Source organism: Peromyscus californicus, unplaced genomic scaffold, assembly GCF_007827085.1.
Source record: "Peromyscus californicus insignis strain IS unplaced genomic scaffold, ASM782708v3 Scaffold_4__1_contigs__length_199733344, whole genome shotgun sequence".
NCBI classification, from domain to species: Eukaryota; Metazoa; Chordata; class Mammalia; order Rodentia; family Cricetidae; genus Peromyscus; species Peromyscus californicus.
The window spans coordinates 139,117,973-139,136,283 of NW_026294562.1; positions in this window are offsets into that span (position 1 = coordinate 139,117,973).

Here is an 18,311-nt window from a genome sequence, read left to right on the forward strand (position 1 = left end):
AGGATCAGAGGAAAAAGCCAGCCACTATAGTAAATATAGTGGTCAGACAATGGTAGTACATGCTTTTAATCCTATCATTGGGAAGGCAGAGCTCCGTCTGGATCTCTGTGAGTTCAAGGCCACACTAAGAACAGAGCCAGGAGTGGTGGCACATGCCTTAAATTCCAACACTAGTTAACCATAAAGGTCCAGAGGTCTGTACAGACAGACAGGAAGTGATGTAGCTGGGCAAAGTGAGGAAATGAGATGGCAGAACAGAAAGGCATATAGACCCGGGTGTAGAGGAAGTAGGTCTCTTTGGAGACTGAGATTTCGGTGAGGTGAGGTTGTCCTATTTCTCTGAGCTCTCAGTTTTTCACCCTGATATCTGGTTCCAGATTTTTATTAATAAGGTTGTTTAGCAATTTGTATTACATTTGGCGCATAATATTTGTGGAAAGAATTCACTGAAAAGTCACTTGTGGTCTTGTAGGCTCCTGGCTCAGGCCGGAACTACACATGGCTGGATCTTCACCCCATGTGGGCCAGAGTCTCTTTGGCTTTTTCTTTACAGCAGGGTGGTGAGCTCTGTCTGGATTTCCATCTCAGACTGCTACCACACTAGGTAGCTGCTTTAAAACTCCCTCAGACTTCGACTTCTCAGTTGGCAGACTTGGTGAATCAATTAAGATACATTAAAGGGATAAATTAGTTAAAAGAGAATTTTTTCCCACATTAAAAATGGGAAATATTTTTTACAGTGGAGGGAATTTGATCACTGTTTGATAACACAGTCTGAAAATGGAACAATTAAATGAGAGGATAATTAATGTTGATGGGATGTACTTAACACCAATTGTGAATGTTATTTGGTCATTTTGTTTAAGCACTAAAAAGGTTAGTTAATTTGAGTGCCAAGATAAAAGTTTTAGAAAAACTTGTTAAAAGGAATTATAGAAAAATTCAAACCCAGACAGAAGAATTTAAAGATGAATCTATCTCAGCATTGAATTATATGGTTACAGAGAATTAGCCTAAGGTTACCAGATAGCAAACATTAATCAACTTGATAACCTTACAGGAACTACCAAATGCTCAAGGGTGTGTACAAGGTAATTGGACTCCAGTGGAAATGTTAAATTTGAGGAGATTTAACAAAGCTATAGTATCATATGGTATGCATTCTCTATTTGTAAAGCATATGTTAAACTCGTGGTCAACTTGTAATAGAATTGTCTTTCAGGCCTGGAAAGTTTTGGTTACAGCAGTTCTAGAGGCTGGGCCAGTTTCAGTGGAGCACCTAGTGGAAAGAGGAGGCTAAAACTATAGAACAATGATGTAGGACTAGAGGTATGGACATTTCCCAAGATCAACTTCTTGGAGAAGGTGATTATGCTGATATACAAAGAAAATGTTTATATGATAACCAAATTCTAATTCTATGCCATGTGGCAGCCATGGTTACAGCAGTCCTAGAGGCCAGGCCACAGTCCAATGGATGACCTGGTGGAAAGAGGAGGCAAAGACTATAGAACAATGATGTAGGGCTAGAGGTATTGAAATTTCCCAAAATCAAAATCTTGGAGAAGGCAATTACACAGATATACAAAGACAATCTTTATATGATGACCACACCCTAAATCTATGCCACATGGCAGCCATGAATGCATGGGACAGAATTGAAGAAGCAGGAAAGAAAATTGAGTCATTTACAAAAGTTATACAGGGTACAAAAAAAACCTTCATGGATTTCTTACAAAGGCTGTCTTCAGCAGTAAATAGAATGATACAAAATTCAGAAGCTAGACAGATAATAAATGAATCTCTGCTTTTCAGAATGCTAATGCAGCATGCAAAAGGGTAATCAAGACATTAAAGGCAAGATCAGCACCCTTGGAGTATTGGATCCAGGATACAATAAATATTGAATCTCATGACCATGATGGTATATGGATAGGAGAGGTGATTTCCAGAGGTTTGGAGAAAAATAATGTCAGATGCTTTAATTGTGGTGAACAAAGTCACCTAAAAAGTGACTGTAAACAGGGCATTCCTAGAAATGATATTTCTTCAAGGAACAATGGCAACAGAATACCCCTCTTTTCTGGATTATACAGAAGATGTGATAAAGTAAACATTTGACTAATAAATGTAGATCAACAAGAGACAGACAAGGTAATCCTTTGCATTTGCAATTGGGAAATGCCCCAAGGGGCTACTTGCAGGCCCCCATGGCAAATTCAGTTTAATCCTTTCCTGCCATCATAGAAGAAACCCCTTCTAAGAGCAATTAAATAGCCAAATGCCTATTGTAATAAACCATACTGCTCGGGGTAATAGAACAGCTATAGCAGAGAGAACAGAAAATTCAGGAGAACTGAGGTCTTGTAGACATAGGTGCACATGTAACAATAGTTATACCAGAATCTTGGCATCCAACTTGGCCTCTTCAGAAGGAAAATGTTTGGCTGTTAGGGATTGGAACATTATCTCAAATAAAGCAGAGTGCAAGATGGGTTAAATGTATAGAACCAGAAGGACAGAGAGGAGAATTAAAACCATATGTGGCTAATATAGCTATGAATTTATGGGGCCATGATTTATTACAACAATGGAATACCCAAATTAACATTCCTCCAACCTCAGAAACAAACTATAAACTAACACATGTTTCTGAGAGAAATATTAGAAAGTATTATTATAAAGAACAGTCACCAGCCATCTAGACTGTCCAAGGACAGGGCACAACAGCTGTTGATCTTTCAAAGACACCAAGAGCTCTACCTTTAAAATGGTTAACAGACAAGCCTGTATGGGTTCAGCAATGCCCTTTAACAACAGAGAAACTGCAGGCTTTAGAAGAGCTGGTACAAGAGCGGTTAAATGCTCAGCATATTGAAGAATCAACCAGCCCTTGGAATTCTCCTGTATTTGTTATTAAAAAGAAATATGGTAAATGGAGAATGGTAACAGACCTAACTGTGGGAGCCCATTCTCGTGTTCCTCGTGGCTTTACCCAGCAGGTCCGCATAGAGGATGATTAGGACCACGGGCTTGAGTGCAGGTGTCTGAGATGGTCTGCACTTGGCTGTGCTGGGGGAGGAGGTCTTTTGCTCCACCCCTTGGCGTCTCTATAAAAACCCTGGGGCAGAGACAGTCGGGGCCCATTGGAAAAGGTCCCAGGCCCTCTTGAGGCTATCCTTTATTTTCTATCTATTTATCTCCGCAAGATTCTATAAATCCTTCTATCTAATATTTCCTGCTGCTTGCACTCAAGAAAACTCTGGGGAACTGTGGGGGTGGTTGGGTAAACGCCCCACACCTAACAGCAATTAACAAGGTAATTCAGCCAATGGGCTCTCTACAATCTGGAATTCCTTTGCCTACTCTGTTATCTAAAGGATGAACCTCTTATATTTATCAATATAAAAGACTGTTTCTTCTCAATACCCTTATAAGAAAAGGACAGAGAAATATTTGCCTTCATGGTGCCTACTTACAGTAATTCTCAATAAGTTAAGAGATATCAGTGGATGGTTCTCCCACAGGGAATGTTAAATCGTCCAACCCTGTGCCAATATTTTGTATGACAGCTGTTGGAAGTAATAAGTAAATGATTTCCTGGGTCTATAATTTATCATTATGTGAATTATATTTTACTAGTTGATTCAAATGCAGATACCTTAGAAAGAATATTTGAAGAAGTAAAGAAAATTTTGCCTTGTTGGGGATTATAAATTGCTCCTGAAAAGATACAAAGAGGAGATTCTATTAATTATTTAGGATATAAAATAAGTCTACAAAAAATTAGACCCCAAAAGGTGCATTAGGAGAGATTGATTACAGATTCTTAATGACTTTCAAAGATTATTCAGAGACATTTTCCATCTATGGACTGCTGTTGGGGTAAAAAATGTTGAACTGAGTAATTTGTTCAAAAGCTTAGAAGGTGGCAAGGACTTAAATAGTCCAAGAGAATTATCACCTGAAGCTGAGAGAGAATTAGCTTTAGTGGAAATGAAAATACAGGATGCACATATGGATCATGTGGATCCAAAGCTTAATTGCATTTTGGTTATTTTACCATCTAAGCATCATCCTACAGGAATTTTAATGCAGAGGGAAGATACTATATTGGAGTGGATATTTGTACTAAATAAACAGAGTAAAAAATTAAAAACTTATGTGGAAAAGATCTCTGAATTGTTTTTAAAAGGAAAATTGAGACTTTGTCAATTAGCAGGAATAGACCCAGCAGAAATTGTCATACCTTTAACTAAGGATGACATTTACAAATTGTGGGCAGGAAGTGAACCTAGGCAAAGAGCTTGCAGTAATTTTTTGGGAGAGATTAACAGCAAATATCCCCAAAGCAAAGAGAGCTGATTGGATCCTGCCTCATGTTGTATGGGAAACACCAATGTCTGGAGCCCCTCCATTTTGTACAAACACAAACCAACAACAAAAGTCAGGTTACAAATCAGAAAATTTAAGTAAAGTGATTCAAAGTCCTTATAATTCAGTTAAAAAATGGGAATTGTATGCTATTTTGATGGTATTAATGGATTTTTTGGGACCTCTCAACATAGTTACTCTCAGTATGCTTAAAGACTGGTCTTGCGTATTGAGACTGCAGAATTTATCCCTGATGAGTTAGAATTAACTTTGTTATTTATTCAGTTAAAAGATATAATCAGGAATGGCAAGCATCCCTTATATATAGATAATTCAATCCCATATGGGTCTGCCAGGGCCTCTAGCACAAGTTAAAGATGAGATCGATAAACTATTGATAGGAAATGTGCTGGAGGCATCAGAATTTCCTTTAAAAACATCATATCAATAATAAAGGTTTAAAAAAAGATTTTCCATAATCTGGCAACAATCCAAGGAAATTGTAAGGAAATGTCTTACTTGTTTTTTTTTTTTTGTTTTTTGTTTTTTACAATCATACTCCACTACCAGCAGGATGTAATCCAAAGAGTACTCAGAGGAATGAAATATGGCAGATGGATATGTTTCACTTTGCAGAATTTGGAAACTTGAGATATGTACACCACACTATTGATACTTATTCAGGATTTCAATGGGCAACTACTTTGAGTTCTGAAAAAGCTGATTTTGTAATCACACATTTGCTAGAAGTTATGGCCATCATGGGTATACCCACACAAATTAAAACTGACAATGCTCCAACATATATCTCTGGTAAAATGAAACAGTTTTTTGCTTATTACAATATAAAGCATAATCCTACAGGCCAAGAAGTCATAGAAAGATTAAATCAAACTCTAAAGGATATGCTAAACAAACAGTAAGGGTAATATAACCCTCAGAAATAGATTATATAATGTGGTATTAACTTTGAATTTTCTCAATGCTAATGAGACAGGAACAGCAGCTGTGGAGAGACATTGGGTAATAGAAAAAAAAACTACAGAACTAAATCAGCCTGTATACTGTAAAGATGTGGTGACCTCAGAATGGATATCAGGATATGTGTTATATTGGGAATGAGGTTTTGCTTTTGTTTCTATGGGAAAAGATAAGCTGTGGATATCAAAATTGACAAAGGTTCAATTTTAACAAGAAAGACCTCTTAATTAGAAGAGGTGATAGTTCATCAACCAGCATGACCATCCAATTTAAACTAATTTATACCACTAACAAATTCTTTTCATTTAATCAGATATAACTTGCCAAAAGGGAACCTCCCCAATGTTAAAATTAGGGAAGGGTTTTTGTTTTTGTCTTTCAGGAGAATGAAAGCTAAGGAATCTGAAGAACATTGGACAAATGAGACATCTGAAGAAAAAGAAAAATCATCTAGAAAAAATGTCCCAAGAAAAAGAGTAAATTGGTCTATTGGTATATCACATACAAAATTTCATAAGTCTTCCTAAATGTTTGTTTCTGCTCTTCTCCACAGACACTTAACACAAATAATCTTTATGTAGTTCCAGTTCAATTAAAAATTAAAGATGGCTTTGGAGTTGGAAAATGGCTTTCTACTTCTCTGTACCCAAGCATGATGTTAGTAGGAAAATGGAAAATCTCTGTATCATGTCAAAAGAGCCATCTTCTGATAAGGGACAGAAAAAAGGGACTATTCTTTTGCTACTAATCCCAATTCTTTGATTCTATTCTGATTCTTTAAACTTTTCTTAAAGTATGAATTTTACATCAAAATTTACAAGATTAATACACACACACACACACACACACACACACACACACACACATATATATATATATATATATATATATATATATATTAAACTTTTGTTATTATATTAATGGTCTATAGAGTACTTACTAATTCTTAAAAAAGGCTTCCTTTAGCTGCCTATATATGTTTTTCTTTTGGAGTCTCTCTCAGTTTTCTGCAGGGAATCATGACAGGCCTAAGAGAGAATTTGAAGTTCCAGAAAGATGATGGGGCCCCACAATGACAATTCCACGTGGACAATAATAATATCACTAAGTTGACAGCATCTGCAAAAGATCAACTTTGGAATACAAACTGCTCAGAACAATTACAAGATGGCTAGTTGAGATGATCCAGTCTCAGAGACTATTTGACCAAGAACTTGAGATAAGCCCTGCAGTTTTGCATTATGCAGAGACTGGACAATGAATGATACAGCTACCACTCCAGAACTTGACAATTAACCCAAAATTTTTCTTTTCAGGTTCTGCTAAAGATGCCTTTGCCCCAAAACAGCAGGAAGCAATTTTAAGAACACAACGCCCATATTCTCAAGAGGTGGGATGGGTGGTTTTTGGTCTTTCAGTGGGTTTCAGGCTTGGGATAGTTGTCATCGTTTAGGAGGGTTGGTTACAAGCTGTTGTTGTTAATGGTCAGGAAAAGGGCTAAACAAAGGAGATTAGATTTAAGGTTCTTGTTTTAAAAAAGACAAAAGAGGATAAAGATAAGAGGTAGATTATTGAATCTACTCAAAAAATGATACAGAAATGAAAGAATAAAGTGTATATTATTGAATCTACTCTGAATAAAGAGAGAATATAGATATGATACAGATATAAAGGTAGAGTATTGAATCTACTTTTAAAAGGCAACTATTAGTTTTAAATATTTTACATTGGATTGGATTTTTGTATATTGCATACAAAGTATGTATATTGATACAAATTTGAGATTGATTTTGTTAGAAAATGCTGTATGTATATTTCTAATCTTGTTCAAGATATTGTACCTATACAGTTCATTTAACAATGTAATATAATTTGCTAATCCTTGAATGTTATTATTAGCACTTGTCTTGGCAAGGATCGGTAGTCCTTTGTTTTGTGTCCTATTTGCCCATTTTGGATAGCATACTGTTAGCAGTCTATGTGAGGGCACTTTGTTGCCCAGTGGTTAACTTTTGCCACAATGAAAGTTAACTCCATATGCATTTTCTTTAATGCCCATATCTTCTCTAATGTAGATTGGTGCTGTCAAGAGGTGACAAGTCTCATAGTCATAAAAAAATCTATGTTATTGAAACATTTTAAATGTCATATTCTGTAGATCTCTGAAGGGTTTGAAGATGACCCATCTATCTAAAATATATCTTTGCTTGACCTTGAGAATGTACCTAACATGACTACAAGTTTGACTGTAATATCTAACTTAAGACTTTAAATGATTTACAATGTGTGTAAAAATGTACATAGACTTGGAAGAGAGAGAAAAAGGAATGCAGACAGTTATATAAAGAAATAAAAAGTTTTAAAAAATAAAGTCTTTAAAGGGAAAGTAAAAATAATATAAAAAATAAGCCACATAAAGTTGGATATTATACGAGAATCTGGATTGTGTTGTCTTTGATATTTTTAACTGCAGAAAGACATTTGATTGTAAAGGTTGCTTAGTTAAACCAATATGTAATAGGTATCTTGACTTCAAAATTTGGATCTAAGGATATGTTGCTTTGGAAAGGATGCTTTGCTTTTGTTTCCACAGGAAGCAAGAGGCTATGGATTTGTTCCAGATTAAGATACATCAGGTTTGAACAGCCAAGATCCCCTGAAAATTCTCTGATGATGATCCAACATCAAGAATGGCTTCAAGGCAATTGGCTCAGATAATGCAGCCTCTCAGACTATTCCAGTCAGGACTTAACTATAATTCTTAATTTTCTCAAGATCCCCATAAGAATACAGCACCCTCTATCAGCAGGAAGTAGCCTAGAAAACTATGCCCTCAATCCCCCAAATGGATTATGGATGTTTGTCTTTGTTTAGGTTGTTGGTTACAAATTGTTATTGGTCATGGCCAATCTCTTTCTCAAAGAATAAAGGAGGATATGATATAGAAATATAAAATATAGATATGATAGGATAAAAAGGTAGATTATTGAATCTATTTTTAAAGAGCAATAACTTGCATAAAATGTTTTACATTGTTATGGATTTTAGCTTATTACAAATTTAAAGTTAAATTTGTCATACTGTATGTATATTTCTACTCTTGTTTAAGATATGTTTATATAACTCATTTAAATTGTAATGGATAATTAAGAAATACAGATTAATAGTCATCTGGGATAATCAAATGTGTAGTCATGTTAGTTAAGTTTTCTAGGTATACATAGATATATTACAATTAGGTAGGTAGTCATCAAACACTTCAAAGACCTACAGAATATGGAATTTATAATGTTTTAACAACTTAGATTTTCTGGACAGTGAGACATGTTTGCTCCTGGCACCATCAATTTACTTCAAAGAGAAAGATGGGTGTCGAAGATATTCCATATGGTGTTTATCCTCTTTTTGGCAAAAATAGCCATTTGAGCAAGAAACTGTCCTTGCCTGGACTGCTTGACAAAATGTCTTATAAAATGGACCCATAGAATGGTGACCACTGTATTTTGCAAGGTGTGATGGTCCTTTAGGTTCCTGCTTTGCAGAAGAAACAGACATTCTACAGGACACAGAGAGAAGTGACTGATAGACTGTAGACCTATGGGCTGAAGATGGATGTCCCAACATTGCAAAAGAACTTTGGGTGACTGTCCAGGCAGGCAGCTGTCTCTGCCATTCTAGATTATTGAAAGTTGCTTAAAATGTACTTCCTGTTTACTCACGTAGTAGTATATCCTTCTGAGGTCTTTGATGTAGTTGGAGACTAGACTGTTATAATTTTCCTTAGTTACGATAAAAGATAAGTTAGATATGAATCCTTAGACTCACAAATACAGGATAGAGTATTTTCTTTGAATTTAGCAAATATAAATAGACTGGATATTGTAACTGTAATTCTTGCTTGATAACTGTTTTGTTATGTGTAATTTTACTATGTTAAAGTTAAAAACTTCCTTTTTGAAAAAAAAGAAAAGGGGAAGTGCTTTGGATGCCTTTCTGTATGCTGTGAATATATGTTGCTCTGACTGGTTGACAAATAAAATGCTGATTGGCCAGTAGCCAGGCAGAAAGTATAAGTGGGATAAGCAGACAAGGAGAATTCTGGGAAGAGGAAGGCTAAGTCAGGGGAGATGCCAGCCCACTGTCCAGGGAGCATCATGTAATGGCACACAGGTAAAGCCATGGAACATGTGGTGACATATAGATTAACAGAAATGGTCTGAGTTTAAGTGTAAGAGATAATCAGTAGTTAGCCTGAGGTAATGGCCAAGCAGTTTCAATTAATATAAACCTCTGTGTGTTTACCTGGGGGACACAAGTGGGAAAGATTTGTCCTGACCAGCAACAGGCTGGGACACAGAAAAACTTGCAGCTACTCATATCTAGGGTTAGCCATTACTCCAACTCATAAGGCCATTACCCTAGATAGAAAGCACTTAATCCACTCATAGTCCCTACTACAAAGGATGAAATCCTATCTTTTCTAGGAATTGCAGCCTTCCTGTGCTCTTGAATTCCTTCCTTCTCTCTTCTTGCTCATGCCCTATATAAAGTAGCCCTTGGCCCCTCACACTGACCTCTTCTAGTTCCTGTTACCAAGCCATTTTATAAGATTCAACAGGCCCTTCTCCAGGCTCCAGCCCTATACCTTCCAGACTTAACCCACCCATTATCTCTCTATGTTATGGAGAAGGAGGGATATACCCTTGGGGTCCTGTGTCATAACCTGGGACCTTCCTTGGCACCTGCTGTATACCTGTAAAAAAACTAGATCAGACTATTCAAGTTTGGGCACCTTGTCTGATGTGAGAGTCCATTTTCAGGTTCTTTGTAGCTTTACCCAGCAGGTCTGCATAGAGATGAAGATTGGAACATGGGCCTGAGTGCAGGTGTCTGAGATGGTCTGCACTTGGCTGTGCTGGGGTGAGGTCTTTTGCTCCATCTCTTGGTGTTTATATAAATACCCTAGGGCAGAGACAATTAGGGCTCATTGGAATAGGTTCCAGGCCCTCTTGAGGCTATCCTGTATTTTCTATCTGTTTATCTCTATACTCTAAAACCTTCTATCTAGTATTTCCTGCTGCTCACACTCAGGAAAACTCTGGGGAACTGTGGGATTGGTGGGTAAATGCCCCGAAGAATGGCACCTGAACAGGGACTAAAGAAAAAAAAGGTGGGGGGCAGACAAAGGCAAATGAACAGGGACTAAAGACAAAGGAAAATAATAGTTTTATCACAGAGTTTTTGGCAAAAGTGCAAGTCAGGGTCTGCCAGTGGAAAAGGGGGCATGTCCAGTGTTTTAATGTAATAATATATATTAATAAGGTCAGGGGGTTTTATCCCTGAGAGAAAAGGAAAAAAAAACAGACTCGAAGGATGTCCAATGCTACAGCGCAAAAATCTCTTCTATCAAGATTTCTATCTTCTATCTCTTACTCAATTTCTATCTGAAAAATAAGTATAAGGTATAGTGTAGTAATATAGTGTAGAAAAAACTTAGATGTGTAAGATCTTGTAGAAAAAATTTATTTAAATAAATAAGGCAACTATACCCAAAAACTCTTCAGTTTTCTAACTTTGGTGGCTATGAATGCAAACTGGGAAAAAAATCTTTCTTTGAGCTTTACAGGTAGTAAAAAAGCTCTTGTTTGAGCTTATTGGGCAGAAAAAAAGTTTTCTATGGAAGCTTTTGGCCTGGGGACAGCTGAAATACTAAGTTCAAGTGGTGAGAGACAGCGATTTCTCCCTGAGGCAAAAATGTGGTTGTAAGAAGCCAAAAAGTTTAAAGTTCAGAAGTTTTGGAAAAAGTTTGTGTTTCTCTCTTGGGAAAAAAATCTTTCTCTTAAACTAAAAAGCTTTTCTTGGAAAATTTGGGGGAAAAAATCTAAAAAGCCTTAATCTTTCTCTCAAACTAAAAGCTCTCTTAAGAACTTAAAAACTAAAGTTTTTAACTTTCTCTCTCAGAAGGACAAAAATTAGAATCACCTGAAGATATTAGTATGGGACTCACCTGTGATTATCTCTAAGGGAAAACAACAAACCTCTTAAGACAGCAAAACCTCTCTAAGTTCTGTCTTTCAAGCCAAGAAAATCTTCCCTGCAAAGTAGGAGGCAGGGATCGAGTTCCTAAAAACCTCTCTAAGCTCTGTCTCTTCAAGCTAATAAAAGACATTGGGTCAAAGTCCCCTGAGGGAAATGCTTGGAAGAGTATGGATGAAAAGCCATGAAGAGCCCAATAGGGGAGGAAACTATTTACCTGAGAAAAGCAAAGAAGCCAAGCCTTTCAATTACAGCTGAGTTGAGGCATCAAAGGTTTTGTTTGAGTGAGCATCTATGAAAACATGCTCCTGATCATTCTAACACAAAGATCCCCTGAAGCAATTCAAACTCTCCGTTAAGCATTGTACTCTTGCTTCCAACCAACAACCGAGAAGCAACTAGCCAGTACCTCCAAGTCTGAGTGCATTCCAGGGATACTAGAGTTCCTGAAGGTGTGAACAATGTCCTGGAGCACAGAGCTGAGGCAGGAAGGTGCAGGATGCAAAGGGGAAAAAAAACAGCTAATGAACAAACAAAGCTAAAGCCGACAGGAATGGCACAATCCCCACTTTACTACAAGTCTCGGGTTGATAGGTCCACAGCTGCAAAAAGAAATCTTAGAAAAGGTTTCTTATCAGAGAAAAGACCTTTCTGGGAAAGCAGTAAAGCTGAACTGCATTTGCAGTTGTGTTGCTGAGTCAGGAATGCTGTCTAGGGAAAGAGCACAGCCAAGGCAGAATGGAAAACTATCCAGGAGTAAATCTTTCTTTTCTATCACAGAAAGCATCTTTATGAGAAAAGCTTTATTTCCACTGACTCCCACTGAGATGAGGGAGCATAGCCCTAAGGGGTGGTTGCCTCTGGCATAAACTCTATCCTTGAGCACCTGGACAAACAAACACAAAAACTATGAGAGACTGGGCCAGGTGAAGGCCTAATGAGACAAAACACCTGTCCTAATGTGAGTTTAGATATGGCAAAAACCTCCCTTGTTAAAAAAGCAGAAGGTGCCGGGCGGTGGTGGCGCACGCCTTTAATCCCAGCACTCGGGAGGCAGAGCCAGGTGGATCTCTGTGAGTTCGAGGCCAGCCTGGTCTCCAAAGTGAGTTCCAGGAAAGGCGCAAAGCTACACAGAGAAACCCTGTCTCGAAAAACCAAAAAAAAAAAAAAAAAAAAAAAAGCAGAAGGTTGATTTTCAATCTGTACTCAAACCACACAGACCCTGAAAACAGAAACGGACAAAAAGCCCCTACCTTCAGTAGCAGGAAAAGACACCACTTTAGTGTCAAAAATGTTTCTGGGGCAGAGGGGATAAACTGAGACCAAACTGGGAACTGTCAGGGAGAAAGGCTCTGAAGAAATGGAGAAGGGACAAATTCCTCCCTAGAAAATGAAAGCTGCTAAGAGTTTAAGGCAGATTTGGGAGGCGGGGGAGAGTCCCTACCTCCAAAGGCAGCTAGCAGAGGAGCAGAGCCACAGCCTGAGATATCTGAAGCTCTGCATCTGGGTGAGGGGGAAGGAACAAGCAAAATGAGATAAAGATCTATCAGTGGGAGAAAATCTCTCTGAAGGAGCTATGGAAAAGCTCTGTTGTAAATGCTTTTGTTTTTCACTGACTGGCTAAGGCAAACACAAACCCCAAGGAAAGTTGTTATCAGAAATGCCTGCCTCAATGCATGCTAACAAGGCAGATGAGGTTCTGATCCAGGGTTGGTGTGTCCCATAAAGGAGAGACATCTGTTGAGGCCAGCTCGGAGAACAGAAATCTCCAGATGTCCCATAATTGAAAACATGAAAAGCTTGGTTCAAATCTCCCGGGCAAGAACTTTGAAAGCAAGCCCAGTAAAAGAGAACCAGAAGTTGACTTTCAGACCTGAAAAGAACTATGGGAAATGAAGTCCATAAACTAGCCAATAACTTTGAGCTGATGAAGAGAAATGCATACTGGGAAATGTAGTTTTCAACTAAAGATGCTATACTGTCCTAAAACTTTTCAGCTCAGAATGAAATTTCTTTCACAGCAATGCTAGAAAGCTTAATCTTACCTCTTGAAAACTCAGATCAGTCAAAAAGCTACCTATAAGAGCAAATAAGCTACTTTAAAAAATTCTTAAGAAGGCAACAGAAAGAAGTTTATACACTGGACATTGTTTTAGGTATGAAGAAACTTATGTGAAAATAAAAAATTTCTTTGCCTTTTGAACAAACAACCTGCAATGAATGATTCTTTTGCAATTCTAATAAGGAGACAAGGAAACAGGCATTCAAAAAGAAATGACTGATGTGTAGATGGGAATAAACTTCAGAAAATCTGTCTTAAAAAATAGTTGCTTCACGCCTGAAAGTTCCTTATAAAAAAATCTATGCTAAACATCACAGCTAACAATAACAACATCAGGGTTAAAGCTAATGAAGTGAAAGGATGAAAATGCTTTTTCCCAGAGTCAGCTAATGAAGGATATGTTTCATGAAAGAACATCTTTGTTCTTGACTCCTTTGAATAGCAGCAGTTTTGATAAAAATATTGGGCTAATAAAAATCTATCAGAAACATCACCATTGTTAAAGAACTCATGGCAAATACAGCTTTAAAAAGTTAAGTAGAAGGAAAATGTATCAGAGTGTGAGTGTAAAAAGCAACTAAATCAATTTTTGTGATATTCAGGTTACCATCTTGCAGTCTGGGGATAGTAGGAGTATAAGAGGCTTCCAGACTGCTGACTAGTTTAAAATGTTTCAGCAATGTTTTCAGACCTGCTGAAAGCTGCAGGTCTGGAACACCACTCCAATTTAGACGACTATCTTCTCCTGCTGGGAAATTTGCTGTTAGGGAATGACTAGCTAAGCAATTGAGAAACAGAATATTCCTTACAAGGTTTTTCTTCTCTTTTCTTTCTTTTTGGGTTTGCTGTTAACTGAGATAGATCATAATAGAGTTGTTATAAAATATCTGAAATGAATAAAGTACTGTTCAGCAACACTCACTAAATCCCAGATCTGAGAGAGCTATTAAAGGATTATACTTATTTCAATCTATCAAGAACTTTTAGAATGATAAGCTCTGAATTTTAGAAATGATGTGTGTACTTCCTGTCTAGTTAAGAGAATCTTTCTGATAGAGATATTGATAACAATTAAGAGCAAGAAGTAGAAAAATATTCTATCTTGTTAGAAAATGATAAATCTCTAAATGTTACAAAGTATTTAGGTATTTGCTAAGTTAGATATATGCTAATGGTAGCCCTGTAGAGTATGAATAATAGTTCTTATGAATATAAGTTTGTAAAATAGATCTATAAGGTTTCTTTAAGAATATAAGCTTGCAAGAAGTATCTAAGGTAGTCTTAATACATGTAGTAATAGCTTGTAAGAAGTAAAATTGCTAGTTGAAAATGTAAGTTTAAATAAGAATATAGAATAAATGTAAGAAGTAAATAAGAAATATATTTGCTAAAGTAGTTCTATAGTTTCCCTAAGGAGTACAAATAAGTAAATGTTAATATGTTATACGTGAGTTTGTAAAAAAGTGTAAGTGTTGAATGTGAGTCTAAATGCTTTGCAAGATATGGTATATGTGAGTTTGTAAAAAAGTGTAACTGTTAAGTGTTAGTCTATCCTTAATGTATATGGTTAAAAAAAACCCTGAGATACAAAAGTTAGTGTCCTAGCAGACTGCAAAGCAGGCAGTCTGAGCTATTTTCAAAAGCTCCAGAAGCTGCTAAGAAGCTAAGAATGGTGGATGCCAGAACCAGCAGAGCAAGGCATCTGCAGCTGAGATGCATGGGAAATCAATGCAACACAGAAAAACCTGAGCTAACAGCAAAAACGGTGCAGTTTAAAATATTACTGTAACTAAGAAGGTCTCTGGCTTGAGAATGAAAGTTGCAGAGATGCTTGTTTGAACTAAAATTGTTAACTGCAAAAGTTTTGATTGTAAAACATCTCTTCATATTTGGAAGTGGAAGTCTGATACCAGAATTTATTTTTTGAACTTTTTGAACTTAAAAAAAGAGATAAAACTAGAAAAAGACTTTGGTTATGGATTTCTTTATATTTGGAAGGCTCGTACCAGAATTTATTATTTGAATTTGGGAACTTAAGAAATGAAATGAAATGAACAATAGTGATTTCATTGCAATGGGACAATTTTGAGTTTATTTATAGTGATGACCTAGACACTTTTCTGGAATTATTTGTGTTAAAAATGGAACTGTTTAAATGAAGAAATTAATTGCTTCTACTTAGACTTATGATGCAGTTTTGTGTATGCATATATGCTGGTGATACATGGATTATTTTGTGTTAAAATGGAACTGATTTATGGAACTGTTTATGTAAAAATGGAATTACTTATGGAACTGGTTTTGTGTTACAAATGAAACTGTTTAAATGGAAAAGTTTGATGCCAGCCTAGACTAATATACCCAGCAAAACTTTCAATCTTCATAGATGGAGTGAACAAGACACTTCCATGACAAAGCCAGATTTAAACAATACTTATCCACAAATCCAGCCCTACAGAAAGCACTAGAAGGAAAATTCCAACCTAAGGAAGTCAGATACACCCTTGAAAACACAGACAATAGATAAAGCCACAGCAGTAAACCCCAATGAAGAGAAGTACACACACATCACACCACAAAATAACAGGAATGAACAATCACTGGTCATTAATATCCCTCAATATCAATGGACTTAATTCACCTATAAAAAGACATAGGGTTACAGAATGGATATGAAAGCAGGACCCATCTTTCTGCTGCATACAAGAAATACATCTCAAATTCAAAGATAGACACTACCTAAAAATAAAAGGCTGGGAAAAGACTTTCCAATCAAACGGTCTTAAGAAACAAGCGGGTGTAGCCATCCTGATATCCAGCAAAATAGACTTCAAACTAAAATCAATCAAAAGAGATCAAGAAGGGCATTACAAACTCATCACAGGAAAGATCCACCAAGATGAAGTCTCAATTCTGAACATTTATGCCCCAAACACGAGGGCACACACATAAGTAAAAGAGACATTACTAAAGTTTAAATCACATATAAAACCCCACACATTAATAGTGGGAGACCTCAACACCCCACTTTCATGACTGGACAGATCTCTCAAATCTAAACTTAACAGAGAAATAAAGGACTTAACTGATGTCATGACTCAAATGGACTTAATTGATATCTACAGAACATTCCATCCTAACAAAAAAGAATATACCTTCTTCTCAGGACCCCATGGAACCTTCTCTAAAATCGGCCACATACTTGGTCACAAAACAAATCTCAACAGATACAAAACAATTGGAATAACCTCCTGTGTTCTATCAGACCACCATGGTCTAAAGTTGGATTTCAACAAAAACAAAAACTACAGAAAACCTACAATCTCATGGAAACTGAACAATGCTCCACTGAATCACCAATGGGTTAAGGGAGAAATAAAGAAAGAAATTAAAGACTTCCTAGAGATCAATGAAAATGAAGACACCACATATCCAAACCTATGGGACACTATGAAAGCAGTCGTAAGAGGGAAATTCATAGCACTAAATGCCCACATAAAGAACTTGGAGAAATCTCACACGAGTGACTTAACAGCACACCTGAAAGCTCTAGAGCAAGAAGAAGCAAAGTCTCTCAGGAAGAATAGATGCCAGGAAATTATCAAAGTGAGAGCTGAAATCAATAAAATAGAAACAAAGAGAACAATACAAAAAATTAATGAAACCAAGAGTTGGTTCTTTGAGAAGATAAACAAGATAGACAAGCCCTTATCCAAACTAACCAAAAGACAGAGAGAGAGCATCCAAATCAACAAAATCAGAAATGAAAAGGGGGACATAACAACAGACATTGAGGAAATCCAGAGAATCATCAGGCCATACTTCAAAAACCTCTATTCCACAAAACTGGAAAATCTAACAGAAATGGATAACTTTCTGGATAGGTACCACACACCTAAGTTAAATCAAGACCAGATAAACTATTTAAATAGTCCAATAACCCCTAACGAAATAGAAACAGTCATTAAAAGTCTCCAACCAAAAAAAGCCCAGGACCAGATGGTTTCAGCACAGAATTCTACCAGATTTTCAAAGAAGAGTTAATACCAATACTCTCTAAATTGTTCCACACAATAGAAACAGAAGGAACATTACCAAACTCCTTCTATGAGGCTACAATTACCCTGATTCCTAAACCAAACAAGGATACAACAAAGAGAACTACAGACTGATCTCCTCATGAACACTGATGCAAAAATACTCAATAAAATACTGGCAAACAGACTCCAAGAACACATCAAAACAATTATCCACCATGATCAAGTAGGCTTCATTCCAGGGATGCAAGGGTGGTTCAACATACGAAAGTCCATCAATGTAATACACCATATAAAGAAACTCAAAGAAAAAAGCCACATGATCATCTCACTAGATGCAGAAAAGGCATTTGACAAAATCCAACACCCCTTCAGATAAAGGTCTTGGAGCGGTCAGGAATACAGGGAACATACATAAATATAATAAAGGCAATTTACAGCAAGCCAACAGCCAACATCAAATTCAATGGACAGAAACTCAAAGCAATTCCACTAAAATCAGGAACGAGGCAAGGCTGTCCACTCTCCCCATACTTATTCAATACAGTACTTGAAGTTCTAGCCAGAGCAATAAGACAACATAAGGACATGAAGGGGATACAAATTGGAAAGGAAGAAGTCAAGCTTTCCCTATTTGCAGATGACATGATAGTATACTTGAGCGACCCCAAAGATTCCACCAAGGAACTGATACAGCTTATAAACACCTTCAGCAACATAGCAGTATACAAGATCAACCCAAAAAAATCAGTAGCCCTCCTATATACAATGGACAAAGAAGCTGAGAAGGAAATCAGAGATACATCACCCTTTACTATAGC